The 15,074-nt window shown below is 45.8% G+C and overlaps 1 pseudogene; it reads left to right on the top strand.

Moving 5' to 3' along the window:
* Positions 1–11,771: 11,771 nt before the first annotated feature.
* On the top strand, positions 11,772–12,635 carry LOC144821633 (small ribosomal subunit protein eS10 pseudogene; annotated as a pseudogene).
* Positions 12,636–15,074: the final 2,439 nt, after the last annotated feature.

Raw genomic sequence — 15,074 nt, forward strand, 5'->3', positions numbered from 1 at the left:
TATTCGGTAGCTATTCAAGTTGCAAACGAAGAGTCGCCCTGCACCAGCTGCCTGGGCATCGGGTGCGATATGGGCTGACTTTTCAACAATTGGCGCCCAACGTGGGACCCATCAGCGACATAAGGTCCGGTAAGAGAGGTCCAGACGATGGGGTGAACATCTAAATGATTGGAGTATACCTGCCTTGAGAGGGCCCTCGTCCGGCTGCCGATTGAATGAGCTTCACCGATTCTCTCAAGTGACCTATTGTCCTGACTGGAATCCCACAGGAATGCTGCGGTAAAAACATGGAGAAAGAGAATGATCGGGCGCTGGAAAAAGGAAGGCGAAGAACTGCCCACATGGTCCGGTCCGGGTAAGGTCGTGACACACGACAAATTGCGAAATTGATTGATTGATTGATTGTTTGAAAATACTAGTATTACCTATTGATTGCTTCTGGGAGATTCTCTATTTGCAAACAAACACAGAAACGCCATACTCTGTTTAGTCTTTGCAGATAGTGAAGGGTAGGCAACGCAAAACTTTAACACGTCGTGCCTATTTTTTTCTCCCCATTGATTGATTGATTGAATCGGGCATTGAATTGTTCGAAGTTGGTTCTCTTAGGAATCTTCTCTGCCTGCAAACGGGGAAGAATAGGAATATTCTCTCTCCCTTTGCAGAGAGTGAAGGGTAGGTAACGCAAACCTTTAACACGTCGTACCTATTTCGTTCCTCATTGATTGATTGATTGACCGAACATTGACTGTTCGGAATTGGTTCTTTTGGAGGTATTCTCTATTTTGCAAACGAGCACAGAAGTCGCCATACTCTAGTCTTTGCAAGTAGTGAAGGGTAGGTAATGCGGACCTTTGTCCCCCGTTGTAATCTGTCATGCCTATCTACTCCCCACTGGTTGATACGCCAGTTTCACCCGGACCATTTACTGGAGGAAGGTCATCTGGCCCGACCAGAAAGAACACCCCTAGTAAAAAGGACATATACAATAATAACGAAGTGATCACTGTAACCTGTTAACAGAAAAACTTTAGCATGAAACCACCTGGAAAGAAAAGAATAGGAAAGCGAAAATCAGTAGGCCACTGATGAACATGAACTTTTTAATAAATAACAAACAAAGAAACGATAGCAATACGTAATGATAAAACTTATTAATGCCCTAGAAACAAGAAAACGTTAGAAATAAGAACGGTAAACTGGGGAAAATACAAGTCAGCAGAACATCCGCCCCATTCTGGAAACTTCCAAAGTGCAACAAGTTTACGGCTACGCCCAGCCGGAAACAACACATATAGGGCGGGTCCTGCTGCCAACAGTCGGCTGGAGATCATCACGTAGGGTATAGCCGGAGGAGAGGCCGAGGCCAAAGGGACCCGGCCAGGGAATTGCCTTGACAATGCCGGAGAGTTGCAGGGGGGGGGAATGTCTATGTCCTCGACCCTCCCCTCTCTCTCCCAGTCCGGCCGCGTTGGCCCTTGAGAGTTGCAGGAAGTCCCGCCACATTCTCGTCGGCCCGGCCACCAACGACCGGGGGCCGGGGCCGACGAGATCCGGCTGCAGCCGATGAGCCAAGGAGCCCGTTCATGGGGCCAGAGCAAGGGGCGTCTGGCCGACATCCACCGGAAGCCCGGCCCAAAGACGGACGGGACATTTTTTTTCCTTTTCTCCTTCGTAATGGCAGCGACAACACGCCAGGCGCCACTTCTTTCTTTTTTCTTCCGTAATGGCAGCAACAACACGCCAGGCGCCACTTCTTTCTTGTATAATGGCTGCGACAACTCTGGGGGGGGGTGTCTTGCACATGCCTCCGACCCCCCCCGTCCTCATCGCCTGGTCCGGCCATAACAAATGTCAAACGAGACGCCGTGGGGTGCACTGGGAGGGAGAGACGGTGCGAACAGGCCTCTCCCGCCTCCCCAGGTGGAGGCTTCCCAACTGCACCCTCAGCGCTCCAGGCGCCCGGATAAGGGTTCTTCCACTGTGGCGATGCTGCAACACCTCGCCCGACAGGGTGGGGCCCGTCCGCTCCTTTGACCCCGCGATCGCCGGTAGTTGCCGAACTTTCAAAATGGCGATCGACCTGGCAAGAGCGGGCCCAGCGCGAAGGAATGGCCCGGTCACCCGTTGACTCCACCACCGTAGTTCTCCACAACCTTGAAGATTCTAGAGGAGCCGCGGGAGTCCCCGACTCCCGCAAATACCCCCGATGGGGAGTGACTGCCATGATTGCCCACGGAACGATGGAAACGTAGCCGCAGGACGTCGGCGCTCCCATGCTGGCGCCAGTCTCAGTTTGAATGACTAGAGTCCTATAGACCACAGTTCGGATCAGTTCCGGTGGAAGCACAGTATGACCCGGTAGGAACATTGTTGCCTCCCTCCCCCTCTTTTTGACTGATGGTTCAAACCACCGATCCTTTCTTTTGCCCTTTAACGGAACTTTTGGACTGCCAAGAGAAGCTCTGAGCCAACCACGAGTTAATAGACATTTAGACTATGCCTGGTTCTGCCTGACTGCACCCAAAATGGCGCCGATGCAAATGAAACTCTCACACTCCTTATTGTACCCCGATTGCTCAGCCTTGATGTCATAGGATATGTATGAAGCTTTTTAAACATATAGATTGATATAGAATATGTACTGGTTATGAGTTCGGACAATGGATTGATATAGGATGTGTACTGTCAGTTCGGGAAATGAATTGATATGAGATGAGTACGGGTTATATGTTCGAACAAAGAATTGATATTGGATGGGTACTGGTTATGTGTTCAGACGGTAAATTGACATCAGATGGGTATTAATTGAACATTCGGACAATGAATTGTTGTTGAATTTGGCGCATCATGATTATTGAAAGTTCGAAATTTCGATGCTTATGATATTCGCTCACACTAAAGATTCAATATGATTTTTATTGCACTTGGCGCACTTTTTATGAAATAAACGACAACGGACTCCACTAAAAGTTTTTCTAATAAAGTATTCCCACATCTACAGTTCTAGCCTGCTCCGTGGCCGGCACACGGGGTTGTAGGCCCATATTTTTTTTGCACTGACATTCTTATTAAAGATTTTTGGAAAAAGCAAACGTAGTTGTCACGTGTGAATTAGTAAGTTTCGAATAAATGACCACTGTTTAAAGATTAAAAAGGTATAGTACGCAGAGATACTGCAAAAATGAATGGTACGGTTTTTGTTGTATGTACTTTGCACACTTTTGTACAGCTTAAAGCAACCGCTAAAAGATCCTGGAATTCAGTCTATACTTTATATGCTATCTGTATCAGAAAGATTGTACTAAAATGCCCCTAAGTCGCTCCAAAGGAGTGCCATCTGGCCTCCCTACATACGATCTGTAATACCACACTTAGGTGACCTATGCTATCCACCGGCTTCCGATAAACATCTCTCGCACACTAAAAGGTTCATCTGGGCTTAAATGCCGAATTGGCAAGAACTGCGTTCCGGGGAGATAGACCGCGTATGTAGTAAGTAAAAACCTTTTCGGGTTTATGCGCGCTGTTGTATTCTTAAATGTTGCCCCCGCCCCTTCTTTTTCCCTCTTTCTGCAGGTCACCTTGGAACATCGATTAGGAATACAAAGAAGGAAAATGGTGATCTGGTGGACGAAGAAGACGGGAAAAAGGCGTTCGATTATGGTGCCCATGCACTCCGAATAATACCACCAAAAATAACGTGCACACATGATTAATCACTCCACGCTTAACTAAATAGGGAAAAGTTTAGGGTATATTTCGAGGTAGGGTTACACAAGTTTCCTCCGCCGAGAGGACTAGGGATATTGCCAATATTTGAAAACCTCCTACCTCCTTTTTCCGCATCCTCATAGGCATATAACTAAAAGCTGCCCCATTGCTCTCCAATTGACACCAACGGTTGTCTCAGCCTGGAAACGCACTTGCTAAAAATGACTCGAATAAACCTCCGTGAGCATTAGCCCGACCAGGTTAGTCCATGACCAGTTGCCAAAGGCGTAAGTGTGTACAATCAAAGTCACCAGCAAGAGGCAGCCAACGAATAAAAGATAAGAAAAAGGTAAAAAGAACTTAGGATGATAAAGATGCTCAGCTCACAGAAAAGGATAATTGTGGCCAATAACTGTTTTATGTTTTGTCTTGGATCTTTTTATGTAATACCTGTACTGTCTCCCCCGTTTGAGTTTGTGTGTACGTGATGTATGGATCTACGTCGTCCCTCCGCTTGTGTTTATGCATTACTTAACCCCTGCCGTTCTAAATTGTGTGTGCACTGAATGGACCATTATTGTACACGTCTCTCTCTCCTCACGGCATACGAGTACCGAATGGTTCGTTTAGAGTACGACTCTCTCTCTCTCTCTCTCTCTCTCTCTCTCTCTCTCTCTCTCTCTCTCTCTCCCTCTCTCCAGAAGCCCCCCCGTTTCCTCTTTTCCTTGTATGATGGCATTGTGTCCCTCCGACACAAACATAATTGGGTTTCCTCGAACGCAAAGGTGTTCAGCAAAATTGACCAAACCCAAAACGATTGAGACTTACCATATTACTACCCCTCCCTTCTACAAACAATAGAACCCGAGTTGGTAATGAAGGAAAGGACGGGTAAGACGACGGATGTCCCCTAATCTGGCCTTTTATAGGGGAACTATAACGTCAAATGGTCTTCTGTTTCTCAGTTCGTTAGAAATGCGATCCCCAAATGTCCCGATTGCCCCACCCCCTTGCACCTAAGTGCGGATGTCCAGAGTACCCCACTTCCCCCGATCGACCCTAGCTCTCTGTCCAAAAGCACCCACTCGCCCCGATCAACCCCATGATAATGCCCCTGCTTGCAAGAATTAGCCGACCCCGAAAGGAGATGTGATATTGTCGATACTTGGGTTAAAGGGAAGAACGAGTCTCTCCATAAGGACTCGATTTTTTGTAACGTAATACATTGTGTACAAAAGTTCAATTTCTCTTATCATATATCGCGAATGAACGCCAAACAAGTCTATGAATTCAATATGCAATGCCCTTCTACAGACTCCATAAATAACGACCTCTGACTGTGACCGATGAACCTATCCCCCACCTACTCAGGAATAGGGAAGGAATTGAGATGTATATCTGTTCTCCCGACCAGTTTGTCTAACAACTTGTTTTTCACCCATTCAAAGATACAATCGCCAAAGGAGAGGAGCTGGACGTGACGCACAGCCTGGCCACAGATCATGGAGCACGTGTGACGACCAAAGGTGGAGCCGCAGAGCAACGAGACGCGGGACGAGGCACAACTTTCAAGTTCAGCTGATGAAGGAATAAGGGGCTGCCTTGAAGCCCTTGACTTGCTGACCCACTCGTGCCTGAAGTCCCCGTCCCTTTTTCCGACTGATGGGCCTGCCTACTCATTGTCCTTTGCTCCCTTGGTCCCTTGGTGTGTTCAAAGATCTGGCCCCACTCCTCCCTCTCCTCCCTCGATTGTTCAACAAACTCTTTCATATAAAATTTGACTATGGACTGGGATTTTGTCACGGAAAAGGAAAGACACGCAGGTGCCCAGCATAAGGCACCCCTAAGACAATAAGTTAGGAAACAGGACTGTGATCTAACAGCAGAGGACTGATCGCACCCTGCAACGTGTAAGGACGAATCCGAGCTGGACCTATAGCTCCACCGCCGGTGCTCAGCAGCGCCAACAAAAGAAGACGGACTATGTTAAAAGACATTGCGACAAAGACCCTCCCCCCTTTCCAGAACTTTCTATTCGCCCCTTGACTAAATTACTTGTATCAAATTGAATACCTCCCTCAACCATTTTTGTATTGCCTTTTAAGAAATGTTTCGTCGGTCGCTCATGTGGTTAGTTTTCCAAAATCCCCTCTAGTACTGACAAGTCGGAAGGTATCAGAGCGTTCTTCCTGTATGTTGATGTCACTAGAGAGAAAATGTGAAGCTGATTCTTATGTATCGGAACATTTTTCTTGGTTCTACACCGACTAAACATTATGCCGATCTCTCGGCTTGTATGAAGGACCCGACAGGTGTAAATTAACATGTATTGCATTCCGCCAATCACATCGACTAGGTAGAAATTGAACTTGCTTATGTAAAAAGCGGCGACTGTTAAAAATGGCAAATGTGTATGTACATAAGCGGCGTTCATTTGTGTTCATAGCACCCCTTGTTGTAAGCAGAACGGATATTGCGAAAGCACTGAGTGTGTTATTCTGCCAGCATAGATCCATGCACACATGTACATGACAGCCATTTTAGGTACCATGGTCTCCCTGTTCACGATCGCTCATCAGCACACTTCCCTGACCCTGCAAGCATTCCCCCATGCACCCTGACTGCCCCCTCTCCCACATGCGCGAGTCATGAGCCCACCCCTCCCGCATGACTCTGTCCCTAAGAATCGCACCCCGCGCCTGACCAACACCTCCTGTCCCTCCGTGAATACCCCTCCTTTGATGACCTCTTCCTCCGAGCCTGAATGTTTGCACGGACCGCTGGTCATCCCTTAGCCCGAGGATACGGTTTATTGCCCACTACTTTATGCACTCGTCTCTCTTGGAAGAAGCTACTATTGATCATGGCCACCCCACCCCCTGAGACTCGATCAGGCACACACATTCCAATGGAATCAGCAGGACACTCAGCCGCATGATAGCCCCCTCCTATTTGCATGGAGAATAAGGGCCCTACTGTAGCCACGTGTTGGAATACCTCCATACTATACAATGTGTTGATTGTAATAAAGGATGCCTGTGTGCCATAAACCTGTGTATAAAAGACGAAGCCTCAGAGAAACTTGTTAGAGCACCTCCCGAAGACACTATTGGAGTGTCCCAAAGGACAGGCTCTCCTCATGAGTAATAAACCCTGTTCTTGTTTTCCTACTTCCAGTGCCCGTCTCTTTATTCGGTAGCTATTCAAGTTGCAAACGAAGAGTCGCCCTGCACCAGCGGCCTGGGCATCGGGTGCGATATGGGCTGACTTTTCAACATAACAATTGCCAACACTCATGAGAACATTATAAGGGTGAAAAATATCTCATAAGCTGCTACCAATCCCCAGATCAAAAGATAGACTTTCGAAATACTGTAACATATGTGATAGGATACTTCCTGGCATGGCATTATTGAGGTTATGGGGGACCAGATCAACTTTTATTTATTTACTTTGTTTTATTTATTATATTAGATGGTAAATAACCTATCAAACATTTGGGGTTCTTTAAGGTTTTGCAGGGGTGTTCACGCGGTGCAAAGCATCACAAAGAATTGCATAGACGTATATATCATTATAAACGACTGTAGGCACAGTGTGACACTGAACTGTGCCATAAGACTACCCACACAATTCTTAATAAATAAGGCTCACGGTATCTTGCTTCTTTTTATGAAAAATAGAAAGTTTAAAGGTGCACTTCAAAATAAATCTAACAATCGTCAACTTGTAGGTGTTAAATAATTGGTGCTACGGTACTTCATCCGCTGTCAAACAGGATGACTGAATATTAGTGACATTAAATGTAGCAGGAAGACCTGCTGGTACCATGCACTGTTCAATTGTTTTTCCCCCAAAAACCCTATTTGTAAATGGAAATAAACAAGACTAAACAAATAAATAAACTGTCATTGTATTCAATTTTTACACAGGTTATTCAGTACATGTCAAATAATAACATTTATAATACAGAAACAATATTTCTGTGCTTAGTACTGCATAGCATTAATTACTTTTAATGATGCAAAAAACTCCATAGACAGTCTTAAATGGTTCAAAAACGTAGTTATTGAACTCTTCATCCGTGTTTAGTGTGCGGCCTGATGCATTTCGGGACAAAAGAGTCCCTTCCTCAGTGGCAAACCATGGCACGAAATACAGTCACACATAATGTGAAGGGCATTCAAGAGTGGAACATGTTGCTTAAAAACAATTAAGTGTGATGCACGCTGCATGAAGATCTTGAATTCAGTGGCTTGAGAAAATAGTCATAGGAGTTAGAAAGATGCTCAATGAATCAAAAAGTAATCCTCGTTAGACTCAAACTCAGACTGAGAATGGACTACAAATTCAATAGCATTCTCCATTAATTCTGAAGATTGTTCAGATGCTTTCAGCATACAATCTACCAAGTGACAAGGATCTCTTACAGGAAAGCACTTCAGCTCCGGTATGGATTTTGAAAGGTAATCACATAACTTTTTCACATACATAACTGAATAACTGCAAATACAAACACTATCACTCCAATATTTGTTGAACATGGTAAGAACTTTTTGCAGCAGCTTTCCAAGTGACATTGCATTCCTTGTTTTCCAAAAGTCTGGTGCCATGTTTTCACTACTATCCCAGATACTTGGTGACAGCACTCTTTTCACATACACCTGTAACTACACCTTGCATTGTATGTTTAAAGCATGGGATGTTTGGCAATTCACCTACTGTCAATATTGACTCACTAGAAAAGGGGGCTGATGTATCAAAGGGTTTCACCCATTCTCTGTCTGTGGGTAAATGTGATGATACATATTGAGAAAGATCCTTTCTCAGTTACCCTGACCTCCTGGTCAGGGTAACTGCTCTCCTCTCACACAGCTCCATCTTTAAGGCACTGCCCCAAGCATCTTCTGGTGTCCCAGGTAGGTGTTTGAGGCCCTCCTCCACCCGCAGGCTCCTGCCTGAAGCTCATCCCTGGTGGTCCAGTGGAAGAGCCTGCTCCTCTGCTGGTCAGCTCTGTCAGCCTGTTTCTGTTGCTGTTTAGTCTGTCTTTTTTCTGCTTTGTTGTTCTGTCTTTAAGCCTATTTTCTCTCTTTGCCACTGTTTTTCCTTTTCTGCCTTCTTCTTGCCACTGCTGACCCATGGCCCCTCCCCCAAGCGTGTTCCCACTTCTATCTCCTGCATCCCAGCTGCTCTCCGTCCCCCAACCCTTACTTAAAGGCGGCCGCTGTGCGACCACGGGCTACGGGTGCACTGGCGCACTGATGGAGCTTAAAGCAAGCCTGTCTGCGCCAGTCTGCAACCCAACTGCGGGACCCTGGTCCCCCGACCCCCGTCGCTATGACCCCAGCACTCTCCTCGCACTCAACCCCGGATGCAACAACTGCCAGCTCTCGATGCTGAGCAACTCCCAAAGCCTGTTCTCCTGCCGGCATTGGCGCACCTTCACCCACCTCCCAACTCAGACAGCCACCCCCAATGCAGACTACACCGCTCCCCACACCCTCGCCTTCACAGACTACATACTGCTCAGAGACCTTTACTTTCATCTAGACAAGCTCAGGGACCCCAACATCACCTCTGTCCTAGAGAATCTTGCCAATGTTGGGCTGAAGCAACTCATTTCCACCCCCACCCACATGGCAGGACACACTCTCGACCCCATTGTCGCCGGAGGAAACAACATTCACACCATGAAACCTATCTGGTCAGACCACCAGTGCGTTCATTTCTCCTTCTCGAAACCCACTGCACACAAGCACACACCAGGCCTACCACGCAGAAACTGGAGCAAAATCACCAAAGAACACCTCACCTCCGTGCTCAACTGCTCTCCTCCCCCTACCACCACAGACGCCAACACAGCAGCAAAAAACCTTCACCAATGGATCACCAACTGCACCAACATATTCACTTCCCTCCAGAACTCCGCCAGACGACACAGAGCCAAAGCCACCAGGTTCCCCACGGATCTTCAAGAATCCAAGCACTCGTGCCGGTGACTGGAGATAGCACGGAGAAACTGAAAAACCCCAAAAGCACACCACCTACAAGGCCGCCACCACAGCACACCATCAACTCATCAAATCTACTAAAAGAAACTTCATCTAGAACAGAATCCTCTCTAACTCCCACAACTCCAAGGAACTCTTCACCATCATACAAGAATTCATCAGACCACACAGCGAAACTAGCGACGTTCCTCCCTCCCAAGACCTCTGCAACAAACTCAGCTCCTTCTTTCACCACAACATCAGGACGCTGTACGACAACTTCGACAACCAAGACCACAGCACAGATCCTACACCCTCCACCAGCAATGCCACCCAGCTGACCCTCTTCACTTGAACACCTGTCACCACAGAAGACACGCAAGGACTATGAAAAGCATCCACTCTGGAGCACCCACTGACCCCTGCCCGCCACACATCTTCCACAGGGCCGCCATTGCACCAGGACTACGACGGACAATCAACTGCGCCCTCGAAACAGCCACGTTCCAGATGAACGGATACGCACCAAAGTCAAACCCCTCCTCAAGAAGCCCTCTGCAGACCCGACTGACCTCAAAAACAACAGGCCCATCTCTCTTTTCCCCTTCGCCACCAAAGTCATGGAGATAGTCCTCAACACCCGGCTAACGCACTTCATAGAAACCAACATCATCCTCGACTCCACTCAATCCAGATTCGGCAGCAACCATAGCAGCGAGACCACCCTCATAGCCGCCACTGATGACATCCGCACCCTCCTCAATCAAAGGCACATGGCAGCCTTCATACTACTATTAGCAGCCTTCGACACAGTCTCCCACCGCACACTAGCCACCAGACTCCATGACGCTGGTATCCAGGGAACTGTCTTAGACTGGACTCGATCTTTTCTCTCAGGCAGAACCCAAAGAATAAGACTCCCACCCTGCAGAGTACTCAAGGATCCTCCCTCAGCCCCACGCTCATCAACGTCTACATAGCCCCCCTCGCAACCATCATCAGAAAACATGGACTCAACATAGTATCATATGCTGATGACACCCAGCTCATCCTCTCAGCCACCAAGGATCCCAACATCACCAGGCACAGTTTCCAAGAAGAAATAAAGGATGTTGCATCATGGATGAGAAGCAGCTGTCTGAAGCTCAACTCAGAATAAACGGAAGTCTCATCCTCCGGTCTACCCCTCCGCATGGGACAACACCTGGTAGCCCCCATGCCTTCAGAAACCCACCAACCTGTACGGACCACGCCCCCAACCTCACCATCATACTGGACTCCTCACTCCCATGAACCACAAGATAGATCAACTGTGTCCTCCACATGCTTCAACACCCTCCGCATACTCAGCAAGACCTTTAAATGGATCCCCCCCGACACCAGGAAGACTATCATCTATGCACTCACCACTAGCAGACTAGACTATGGAAACGCACTCTACGGCAGAGTCAATAAAGCACTCCTTTATAAACTCCAGACCGTCCGGAGCACCGCAGGCAGACTCGTCCTCTGCATTCCACGACATGACCACATCACCCAGTACCTCTGCGACCTCCACTGGCTCCCCAAAGAATAACCTTCAAACTACTTATACACGCATATAAAGCCCTCCATAACACAGTACCACAATACCTCAATGAAAGAATCTCCTTCTACGACCCAAAGAGAAACGTCCGCTCCGCGGACCTTGCCTTAGCCACTGTCCCTCGCATCCACAGGACCAGAACAGGTGGCAGATCCTTCTACATCGTGGCTAAGACATGGAACAAACTTCCCCTCAGCATCAGACGAAGCCTGACACTGCACCTATTGAGAAAGGACCTCAAGACCTGGCTCTTCGGATGAACTCAGAGCTGCCCATATCCTCCCTCAGGGCCTTGAGACCCTCACAGGTGAGTAGTGCGCTCTATAAATCCCTGATTGATTGATTGATTGATTCTTATGAAACCAACCATTTAGCTCATCAGTGAAAAAAATCAATCATAGTCAAAATATCAAATAGGATTTTGATATTTCCTGATTCTCTATCTTTCCTGCTCGGCTCCAGGCTTACAAGCAGCCACTGAGATGTTTATGTGCAAGAAGAACAACTGAATCTCTATCTATGAACTCCTGTTCAAAGAAGGAGTGATGGTAGCTAAGAAAGATGTCCAAATGGCTAAGCATCCGGAGCTGGCTGACAAGAATGTCTCCAACCTACATGTCATGAAGGCCATGCTGTCTCTAAAATCGCTTGGTTCTGTGAAGGAGCAGTTTTCCTGGAGGCATTTCTACTGATATCTGACCAGGTAAACATCGTTTACCACGAAGTTTTTACAACGCGGTACCTTTAGCACGCATCCCTTACAACGCAAGTCGTTACCACGACTTGTGCTGGAGGGCGCTAAAGGATTAAAAATAGTAAATTTACTATCCCAACACCTTCCCTAGGGTCCCCGGGGACTGGTGTTAGAATAGTAAATTATACTATTCGAAATCCGCCCCCCCAACGCAAGTCGTGGTAACGACTTGCGTTGTAAGGGATGCGTGGTAAAGGGATGCGTTGTGACGGTAGGCGTTGTACCGTCATACATCCATCTGACCAATGAAGGCTTCTAGTACCTGAGAGACTTCCTGCATATGTACCCTGAAATTGTAACAGCTAGTCTGTGCTGCAGCCACCCAGAGACTGGCAGGTCAAGGCCCAAAGGTCTTGAAGGTGAGAGCCCTGCATGTCTCAACCGTGGTGAGGCTGATAGAGACAATTACAGGCGCAGTGCTGCTCCTCCTGGTGCTGACAAAAAGGCAGAAACTGGTGCCAGAGCTGCTACAGAGTTCAAGTTTCATGGTGGATTTGGTCATGGACATGGCCAGCCTCTTCAACAAATTCTGTTTTGGATTTGTGTAAAAAATATGTCTATAAATATTTTTTTGATTCTCTACAGTTTATAAAATAATTAAATAAGATCGTAAACAAGTTTCTAAACCCTAAATATTTAGACCAAAGACCAAAAAACTGACAAAAGCAAAAGAAATAAGAAAAAATATTTTAGGAACATCTCTCAACAACAAAACTCAAGCAGAATAATGTTAGCCCAGTCGTTCTTGCTGCTACCTTGTACAACAAAGTTACATTCTATTGGCCCCTTCAGGAAAAAATAAAAATGACTCACGCTCCTTTTCCTTTCTTTCAATGGCATTTAATTTGTGGCTGTGCCGGTGTTTATCAGTGTTTATAGGTTTACACTGATGAGGACTATTTCCCTTTCGATGGGGTTCTATCAGTTATTATAGGTTTAAAACTAAAACAGTATAGCCTAAATATGACTGTGATGTACATTTTTTAATAACCCTATAGAAAAGTGTTCCTTTCCAACCAGTAGCTCTGCCTCACATCTTAGTCTTTATTTTCTGAATACTTCCTGCATTGTCAGCCGCTGCTGTAGTGTATTTCCTCAAAGTGGTGCATATAAAGACATGCTAAACTTGGAGGAAATGTGCTACCTATTGAAGTTCCTTGGGTTTGGATATGTGGATTGTTTTCAAATTGAAAATAGTTTTCTTTAAACGCTAATGTTGCGCATTCATAATGAAGTTCACAGTTGTGATTGATGTCCAAGTAGAAGCCCTCAATATATTGTAGTGTATTTCCTATATCCCTGATAGGTTCTGCGCATTGGAATAATATACACTATAGTTGTGGCATAGGACTGAGGTCAGTATGCCTCTATCAAGTACATTAAACTTAATCACTTGTGTGTGCCAGCTAACTCAGAGGTCACTAGAAACTTCTCTAATAAACAAGAAGGGATTAGTTTCTGACAACCGCATAAACATGACAACTTTGTTTCCCTTTAGAATGGGAACAGTCTCATAATCGTGGACACAATAGATAACAGTTTCACTCAGTCAATCGTGCATGTTTCGTTTCTACAGAGTTTACACAGAAATAGGTAGATGGGTGTTTCAATAAAAAGGGTTTAGATGATATTAAGCCGACAGCTGCGAGAAAGCTTTACCTCCAATTCAGGGATGGGGTTTTGCCTCTCCGTTGCTTTACACATAAATGGGGGGGTCTGCAAGTTTTAAGGTGTCCAGCATGCGACTGTCCTGAAGAGTCAGTACTCCACGTGTTCTTCAGCTGCCCCGGCTACTGTAAGGCAAGAAAACGATGGCTAGTGCAGACTTGTAGGAACCTTGGTACTAGACGTTGCTTTGAGGCTTTCAGGATACTGAAAAACGATTGCAGTACCCCGATTGTTTACTCAGTGGCAGGTTTCCTATTTGTCACGTGGTGTACACAGAGGATATTTCTAAAAACACCCTTAAACTAGAGCCAGGATGTGTTTACCGGTTTACATGTATTAATTAACCAGGATAAATACCGATTTGTGGTTTTACCCATCAGTTTTAAAATAAGTTCTTGTTTTTATACAATCAGATTATAGCAAGCATGTTTATTTGCCCCCTAATCATGTTCTAGGGAAATTGTAATTTATCAGTCTACTACTACAATTATTGTAAAAATTAATTAGGTGTGGATATAGCCTGTATTGTAGGGGGTTCCTAGTGTTAGGACCTATTATCTATAGTACGATAACAACACATGGTCATCCTTTTTAGAAATTCTTTTTTAAGTAATTTATTTATTTGCATTATGCACTTTCCACAGGTGAATCCTTGTTCCTTGCCATAAAACAACGCTATGTGATTTTTGTTCCTCCTTGTTTTCTCCTTGCGAACAATCAAGAACTGTAGGCAGGCATTGTTTTAATTGAGCATGGAATTCATTTACTTTACATGTGCGCCAACAGTGTTTACAAATTGTTTTTCTTACTCATTTTTAATGTATCTGATCTTTGATGTATATTTTTATGTATCTTTGTGTATTGTGTCAGTACTTTTGAGGTCATATTGACCGAAATAACGATTTTTTGAATTTAATTGAAAAAAAAAGGGTTTATTGAACAGTGTTATTTCTCATGCAAGAGAAATAAGTGGTTCCCCTCCAGTTTGGGAACCTTGGCGGTGGTGCTAAATGTTCCCAAATCCAAAACTTGGGACTTACATTTTTCAACCAAATTGTGGTCTGAGAACCGAGAGTAGATCAGGACCTACCTGCTCATCGATCCACTTAATGTGCATTGCTGGTCTGCTTGACTTAGCGGCAGTTACTGCTATGTTCTTCTCTGCAGCAGCAAATTCTATTCAGCAACTCTTAGCAGAATGGGTATCCGGCCTTGTCGCGCCTTCTTTGGATCCAGCCTGCAGCTTCATCCTGCTGAAGATCTTTTTCCTCCAAAAAAGAGACTAAGTCTGAATGGAGGATTATTCACTGCGACTTCAGTCAGTGGCTCCCCGGCGATGATGCCTCCTCCTCATACACCGCCA

The sequence above is a fragment of the Lissotriton helveticus genome, chromosome 2_2, assembly GCF_964261635.1.
Source record: "Lissotriton helveticus chromosome 2_2, aLisHel1.1, whole genome shotgun sequence".
Lineage (NCBI taxonomy): Eukaryota > Metazoa > Chordata > Amphibia > Caudata > Salamandridae > Lissotriton > Lissotriton helveticus.